We start from the raw sequence: 9,638 nt of genomic DNA on the forward strand, positions 1-9,638 counted from the left end.
GAACGAGAAAAAACAGGAGAAGAAGCAAGTGACATGGAGAGCAGGGTGGAGCTGAGTTGGGTGTGTTGGAGGCAGTGGGACATTATTGGAGCAGCAGGCTAAGAAGTTAGCAAGTCCAACTCAAGCTCAAACGCAGTGCAAGAAAAATCACAGTTTAATGTTTTAAATTTCTTAATAGTTTTGTCAATCCTGGTTCAGGGGCAGAGCTACATATGACTTGTAATATCACAAAACCAATGTATCAATCTTGCCCAAGAGTAGAAAATGGCAATGATAATGATGATATCCCATTTGTGTTGACATGTGTGCATTATTAGCAATTAGTTACCTGCCTAGCTAATTAACTAACAGTTATCATATTATGCTATTAGTGATGATGGTGTTTTGAATTTGCATATTCTTGTTTAATTATAGATGAACTTAGTTTACTGAAACACACTGTTACACACTGAAAGGCATCGATTGTAGGTGTCATTTGTACCAAACAAGCAAACTGATGCTAATCCCTGTTCTTTACATTAATTTTCTAACAAAACATTTGCTACAGTATACATTATGGCTCAAGTGTTTCCTGTGGTGAACTTATTTCATACTTTGTGTACTTTCTTGTACCCGGTTTCGTGCTGTGACTTTTTTCCAGGTTGTGTCCTTGCTGATCTGTATGAATTTGTCCATATTAGCTAATTGCTTAAGCCTGTACTCTTATATAATATATAATGTTTAAAAAAATGTCTTTACATTAGTGGTCTCTGAGTCCTTAGCCTTCAGCTAAGCTTTAATGTAGCATGGGTAGCTCATGACCATAGATTTAAAAGCAAACAAACAAACAAATAAATAAAAATTCCTAATATATATATATATACGTATATATATATATATATATATATATATATATATATATATATATATATATATATATATATACTCACAGGCCACTTTATTAGGTACACCTGTCCAACTGCTCGTTAACGCAAATTTTTAATCAGCCAATCACATGGCAGCAACTCAATGCATTTAGGCATGTAGACATGATCAAAACGATCTGCTGCAGTTCAAACCAAGCGTCAGAATGGGGAAGAAAGGTGATTTAAGTGACTTTGAACGTGGCATGGTTGTTGGTGCCACACGGGCTGGTCTGAGTATTTCAGAAACTGCTGATCTACTGGGATTTTCACGCACAACCATCTCTAGGGTTTACAGAGAATGGTCCGAAAAAGAGAAACTATCCAGTGAGCAGCAGTTCTGTGTGCGCAAATGCCTTGTTTATGCCAGAGGTCAGAGGAGAATGGCCAGACTGGTTCGAGCTGATAGAAAGGCAACGGTAACTCAAATAACCACTCGTTACAACCGAGGTATGCAGAAGAGCATCTCTGAACACACAACACGTCAAACCTTGAGGCGGATGGGCTACAGCAGCAGAAGACCACACCGGTACTAGTAAGGTGTACCTAATAAAGTGGCCGGTGAGTGTATATATATATACAATCAAACAATATAATATAATTAACTGAAGAACATTTCTGACATAACACTTTGCCTCACTTGTAAAGAACATTTAGCTCATCTCACTCTTTCTGATGAGCATTAGGAAAATTGTTGCATTAGGTGCAGTAAGTAATTTAACTAATATATCTACTAAATGGAGTGGTGTGCGTGCTGCTTTACAGTTGCTCAACATCTACAAAGGTAATCAATAGAACATCAGGTTATATCTGTGAACCAGCAATCTTTTTAAACAATATTTGGTCACTCAAAACTGGTCTTTAGTATTTCAATGTCAGAGTCTAAAATATAAGGATTTGTAATTAAGGACATTATGAAGATCAGCAATTGTTGAACGGCTGACAGAAATGGCTGGGCTTTGCTCCACATGCCCCAATGGATGAGCCACAGATCTATTGCATTAATATCTTAATGTCTTGCAAGGACCTTGGGGAAATCAATGTAATGTGAGCCGGAGTATTACAGTGTGCAGCGTACAGTGTATTTAAGGTCATAAGAAAAAGAAAAACTTCATGTACTTATCCAGAGCTGTGCATTATGGTGCTTTACAGGATTTTACAATGCTACATGGTTAAAAGACTAAACATAGGAGGCCTAGAACAACATGTTGGTTTAAGTGTAAGTGTAAGTCCTACAACAACATGTACACATTTAGAAAGACATGAGCTGGTCTTTTCAAGATTTATATGTTGCTAAAAAAAGATTATTCTGAAAAGAAAGAAAAATGCAGAATAACTGAACTGACAGATGCACTTACTTATTAATGAATTATAGATTATAACTTTATTATTATTATTATTATTATTATTATTATTATTATTATTATTATTATTATTATTATTATTACATCTAAAGATTAGCAGCTTAAATTGTTGTTGACTGCAATATAACTGCAGTTTTAATAAATTACTAATAATTAAATAACATTATACAGTGTCATCCAAAAGATTAAGGTGCATGCATAGAAATTCTGTGAAGCAAAATTTAAGCCTTTGCTTATTAAAAAAACCTGTTTCAGGTTTGTGAAGTTTTATAAAGTAATGTCTGAATGTCTTGATAAACCTGTCACAGATCTTCTAGTTATTGTGACTGTCACACTTGCCTTAATTTAAGACTTAACTTGTCTTAATTATATTTTTTGTTCATGTAATATGTTGCTTTCTAGACTGACATACAGAACATTTTATTTATTTGTTTGTTTGTTTGTTTGTTTATTTTTGTAAAAGTAATGTTCAGAACTGTAAAATATTTTTTGTTCAAAAATAAGGGAAAAATAGAAAGGAATGAAAATGAAAAAATAAAATGCCTATTATTATTATAGTTATTATTTTTGTTGTTGTTGAAATATACTAATAAAGTGTCAATCCATCAGAAAGCTGAACATATAAACTTCTTAACAAAGAAATTTTAATCAACTATGCCTTGATCAAAATCTATATGTTTCACTGAGAAAACATTCCCACGTTTATTTTCTTTCTGTGCCTTTAGATTCTGTGCCTTGATTTCCTCTTACTCTAACTCGAAGAGAAAGCTTTAATAATTTAACTGAGCAGCAGTTAAATATTAAAGAATACAGTATATATTATATATAAAATGTTCTTTTGTGCCCTGTAAAAAACACTAGCTCTTTATTTAAAAAAAAATAATTATTATTAGATCCTTTACAAATAGTTTTGTTTAATATCTAAACAAACAAATTGTATAACATGGGAAAGGAGGGAAAATGAATCATTAGGGTTAAAAAATATTTTAGTAAGGTTCATTTTGTATCTTTTTTGTTGTTTGCTATTTATAATAATAAAATCAGTCAGTGTTACTTAATGAAGATATTTCTTTTTAATTATATGTTACGGTATATTTTGTGCTTTTTAAACTGGAAACTGTATGCATCCTGACTGGGTGGAGGAAAAGAGACAAAGGAGACAAAGAGACACATTTTTAATAATAATATGTGTTTCCATATTTAAGAAGGTTTTTCACTTATAGAGTAAAAATATTTGCCTTGCTGATGTCAAGACTAAATGTATGGCCTTTTATACATGTCAGGTGATTACTCTGAGAGAATACAAGCACAGCATGCAGTGAGAAAAAGGTCTCTGTGTGGGTGTCTGATGTCTTTGTCTCTCCACTGTATTCACCTCTCTCTGTGTGTCTTATTTGAGCTGTACATTGTTTGTTATGTGGTTGCTGAGCTTTTGGAGAATGCTTTAAGACCTTGATGAATAGGCATTCCTGATAAACCCACTGACCCTATGCAGCATGGTGAAGGAAAGTTTATGGTCAGCCTTTGCACATTATTTAATAATTCATAGTCATCTTTATTAATATGAAAAGAGATCTGAAGCGTATTTAAACACAAAGGGAAGGAAGGAAAATGGTAAAAAAAAAAAAAAAAAAGTAGTAAAATAAAACAAAATAATAAATTTCATAGTTTTTTGGAAATGTTTTTTTTTTGTGAAAGTCATATACAAAATGTACATTCCTGAACAGAAAATATTATATTAAAAAGAGTCTGCATTTGAAATGTAGTAAGCATTCTGTAGTTCTATCACAGTACTTTTACTGGGCTTTTGTACATGAGCATAAACTTAGATAATGAAAGTTTTAATAATAAACTAAACGGTTTGGTTTGTACATAAAAATTAGTCAGAAGATATTAAAGAAAAGATAAAGATGGGTCTACTTATGAAATGTCACACAAGAATCAGAAACAAAAAGGACAAACATCGTGTTAAAGAACTTGTTTCAATAATAATAATAATACCAATGCATTCTCTATAGTTGCTTAGAACCCATAAGACTTACTGATATAATTTTGTGTTGTATTTTGTAAGACAGTCTAATATCTATAAACATGTACAAAAGGACAAAGCCACAAAAATATTTTTAAAAAAAAAAAGTTATATTATTAATTTATTTATTATACTGTAATATTAGGGGCTATATTTAAAGATAGGCCTGTATGTTATAATGATTCTGATAGTCACATAGTTGATGTCATATATTTTTGCTAAACTGTTATTATTAGCTTCTGCTGGTTATTAGCGATGTTTCGACTGATAGATTGAGTTTAAAACAAAAGAAGCAGAAGACAGAGACATCATTACTAATAAGGATATGTTAGACCTTTAATTAATGCAGTTCACAGTTTTGAATTTTCAGTGCAACCTAGCCCTTAGCAAACACACACACACACACCCACAAACACACACACCCACCCACACACAGACACACACACGCACACACACACACACACACACACCCACACACCCACCCACACACACAGACACACACACACACGCACACACACACACACACACACACACACACACACACACACACACACACACACACACACATACGCACACTTACCAAGGTCACCTTTGTTTCTAAAGCTGGCCACTTATTACAGCTGAACAATAACAGCTTTAAACGAGGAAGGCAGCTCAATATGATAAACTAAGTGCATTTATGGCAATAAAGCCAAAATCAAGTGTCTCACTGGATCAGCACTAATAGAGTCAGCACTTTAGCAAGGGGATGGGGGACAGCCCTTGTGGTTTTACTGCTCAACAGAGGGCAGCGTTATCTCTGCTTCAGTGTAACTGTGCACCATCAAAATAAATACACACAGAGTAGCTCTGCAGTGCAGAAACTCGCCTGCACTGTTATCAATTACGCATCCATCGTAGATCAGCAGACTGGCGTGCAGACGCAGCACATTTGACCAGGCCTAGAAATGCAGGGTGTAGAACGGAGAGCTATGGCTACTCTAGCCCTGGGTGTAATAAAAGCAACAAACCCTCACTAACACACACACACACACAATCACATGCAGCATGAACTTGTATGTGAAAAGAGAGCGTCTGCAGATGGCAACCTTGATCTTCCCAAAAGTGTACAAACCAGAAAAAGTAGGTGTCAAAAAAAGGCTAGTGAGCTCTACAATCTTATACAGTAAAAAACACACAAAAAAGAAAGATAATAAAGATAATAGTAAAACAATTTATCGTTTGGATTAAGATTATCCTATTTAATCACACACAGCTATATTTAGCAGAAAGGGTCAGCTGCACTGCAGTATGAAGGACCACCCCTTTAGAGGTCAAGGTGGCCGAAGCAGCTGTGCTACAGCTTGTCCTGTTGCCCTATGTTTATTAGGTACTGTGTGTCAAGGGGACTAATCCCTATTATATATTTATTAGTTTAGCCCATTTATCCCAGGATCCTATATATTTTGAGAGCCTTATGGTGTAGTGCTCTATACTGTATATACAATATATACAATTCCAGTTCCCTATGTTCTTATTTTCACAGTGTTTTATATTCCCAATTCCCTATGAATCCAGTGTTTTATATTCTCTATCCCATATCATCCCGGTGTCCTATATTCCCAGTCCACTATGATCCCAGTGTCCTATATTCCCAGTCCACTATGATCCCAGTGTCCTCTATTCCCAGTCCACTATGATCCCATTGTCCTATATTCCCAGTCCACTATGATCCCAGGGTCCTATATTCCCTATCCCCTATCATCCCAGTGTTCTATATTCCCAGTCCCCTATAATCCCAGTGTCCTATATTCAAAGTCCTCTATGATCCCAGTGTCCAATATTCGCAGTCCCCTATGATTCCAATGCTTAATATTCCTTATCCCCTATGATCCCAGTATTTTATATTCTTCATCACTTTCCCCTATAACATTTCCACCCCTTTTCCACCACAACATATGTGCCCCTAATAAAAGAGATGTAGGACAGCAGCTGCCAAAAATATTGTTGCTGATTACGTTCTTACATTATGTCCACTAGTTACAGGAAGTGAGAACTCACAGCTCACAGTATGGTGATAAGCTCAAGAGAAACCACACCTACTTCGAGTAGTGAAGTTGAACTAGGTGAAGCAGGAGACACTGTGCTATGGTGCATCCTGCAGACAAAAAGCATATGTTTCTCCTCATACAGTTCTGCAGCTAATCACTTTAATCCATCTGAGCGTAAGAACACATTTACACAATCAAACAAACTTACACTCTTTCTGCAGGTGAAAGCTGACGCATACATAGCCAATACTTTGTATAATTAGGTGCAACTACACTCACACATACACACACATGCGCACACACACACACACGCACACACAAACACTCAAACACACACGCACATAAATGTAGGATGCACATTTGCACATCTGCATTCTGGGCTGGTTATTAGTGAGCAGTTATTTTTAGTATTAGGCATTACAGCTAAGTGATCGAATAAAGCTTAGATGATAGAAATATTTGCTATTAAACGTATAATGATTAGATAGATTCTTTCTAAGTTGGCCAAAACTAACAGTTACAGTAATCAAGATTTAGTTTTACCAAGATATTTTAGAGTGTATCTCCAAGCACCATTTTCTGACAACGTAGCTCTTGTGCAGTGACATCATACTGCTGATTCATACATTCTGATTCACTTCAATGAGTCGAGTCTTTTGACCATCCCATTAAAGTGACACTTCACTTGCTGTAAATGCAATGCAAATGCATATTCTTCAGCATTCAGAGGGACACACTGAAAAAGAAATGTGTGCTGATTTGTTAGCACAACTGAATAAAAAATGTTTTCCCTTATTAGCACACCCTTGTGCTAATGTGTGCTAATAAGGGAAAACATTTTTTATTCAGTTGTGCTAACAAATCAGTTCACCCATAGGACAGAGCTGAAATGATGCAGAAACGTGATGTGTTCTGAATATCTGGACTGAATTAGTTCAAATTAAAAAAATGTCTCAGAACATATCGACAGTCTTCATATTGAGAAATAGGATTTGCGAATGATTCTATTCTGTAATGGTTAATTTTATTATTATGGTATGCTAATAAAATAATACCTAAGCAAACAGCAAAAAACACAAAAACATCTATAGTTATAAGGTGTATTTAGCAAACAGGCTAATAAGATTGAACTTATGTTTTTCTTATTTTCTTCTTCTGGAAGGCTTGGTAATGGTGTCGTTTAATGGTACAAGCCATTCTGTGCCTTATGGGTAATCATACTCATATATCTGAGCCTGTAGGTGTGTGAGAGGCAGAGTTATATAACAGCCACTGATTAGATTCCACCTTCCACATCGACAATCTGAATGTGTGGTGGACAAATCTCCTGTCTCTCCCCTTGGTGTATTACTGCATTTGCCTGCATCATAATCCAGCTCTCAAAGGATCATGTTTGTATTACAATCCCTGTAGGGACCTTGCAATGACGCAGTAATAAAGCAGTTATCAAATGTGGTTACACATATCTCTAATACTAACATTAAACTCATTAAATAAAAGCAAAACTTTTGGCTTGTTTCGGATTGTTTTCTTTGGCACCAACCAGCTAAGTGGTCAACAGATACCCATAAGGTTAAAAACTGTAATTGTCCTATACTTTCAGGGACAGTTTCGTCCCCACCAAGATATAGAAACATGTCCACACACACTCACTCACACACACACACAGACAGCAGCAGCAGCAATAAGGGATCTGCAGCAATTTATAAAATTCACAGCATATAATCAAGCGTGAAAATGTTGTGTCTGCCTTTACACAGAAAAGGATTACCCAGAGACATCTCGAAATCCAATCAGAAAAAACATTTCCTCTCTGTGCTACAGCTACTAGACAAATAGTAAATAGTGTAACCTGGAGAAGACAGATGTACTGAGGACATTAAGATGCCATAAACAGCCTCTACTCTCATCTCCTTCTTCCAAATCATACCTGAACCCTGCAGAAAAAAAACGTAAAACTTGAAATAGATACATACAGTAATTCACTACGACGATGAAATGGGAAAAACGTTTTGGCTCCCTAAAGATCTGATTAGAAGCCTGACTCATCTACATACAGGTATATCAGGTGGTCTCAGGTTGCAATGCTTGGTGAATATAACCACACAAACTCAGTGGAAATGTGATTCTTTCACTCAGATTACAGTAAAAATAGCAAGCAACACTACAGACAGGAAGAGTCAGTGTGCACACTTGTAAACTCATACATGTGTAAACAGCTACAGAACCACAATAATGGATAAATGTCAGTGTTGGGGTGTAGAAGGAAGTTCATTCTTACACTTATATAAAAGCAATATATTTCAAAATATCGTTTTCTAAATATATGCAAATATTTAAATTAAAACATGCATATTGACTACAATTAACATTAATTTTCCAGTATAAATAATGCATTTGATTATTCATTCATTCATTCATTCATTCATTCATTCATTCATTCATTCATCTTCTACCGCTTATCCGAACTACCTCGGGTCACGGGGAGCCTGTTCCTATCTCAGGCGTCATCGGGCATCAAGGCAGGATACACCCTGGACGGAGTGCCAACCCATCGCAGGGCACACACTCATTCACTCATGCACTCACACACTACAGACAATTTTCCAGAGATGCCAATCAACCTACCATGCATGTCTATGGACCGGGGGAGGAAACCGGAGTACCCGGAGGAAACCCCCGAGGCACGGGGAGAACATGCAAACTCCACACACACAAGGCGCAGGCGGGAATAGAACCCCCAACCCTGGAGGTGTGAGGCAAACGTAACCACTAAGCCACTGTGCCCCCCGCATTTGATTGTTTTTGAATATATTTCCATTTATTTTTAATATATGACATACAATATATTTTATTATGAAGCATATTCCTAATCACAGCCAAATATAATACTTACAATGCTGTATAAAAGAAACCACACTGATAGTCTCAATATTTATAATATTTCACTCAAAGGAAGTAAATGTTTAATATTGCTCAGATTAAATTTATCTAAAATGTGATCAAAACGTTCTGCACAAAGAAGTGGAGCCCATTTCATTCAAACTGTTATCAATAATGTAATTTGCAATAATGTAATAATGTAATTTGCAATGCTAGTTGTTTGAAATGACTGCAGAAAACTGAACTGATGTTTATGGGCATGTTTTTGAAGTAGTTTAATGATGATTACAAATCTACTTATAGATTAGCAAAATGATTTTAGCAGAAAAAAATTCATCTTAATATTCTGAGGACTTTTGGATCCTGTGAAACTGCATTATGGTCACCAATCAGTTCTAAGAATCTAATGGATCAAGTATACAAATTAAAT

Source organism: Tachysurus vachellii, chromosome 17, assembly GCF_030014155.1.
Source record: "Tachysurus vachellii isolate PV-2020 chromosome 17, HZAU_Pvac_v1, whole genome shotgun sequence".
Taxonomy (NCBI): Eukaryota; Metazoa; Chordata; class Actinopteri; order Siluriformes; family Bagridae; genus Tachysurus; species Tachysurus vachellii.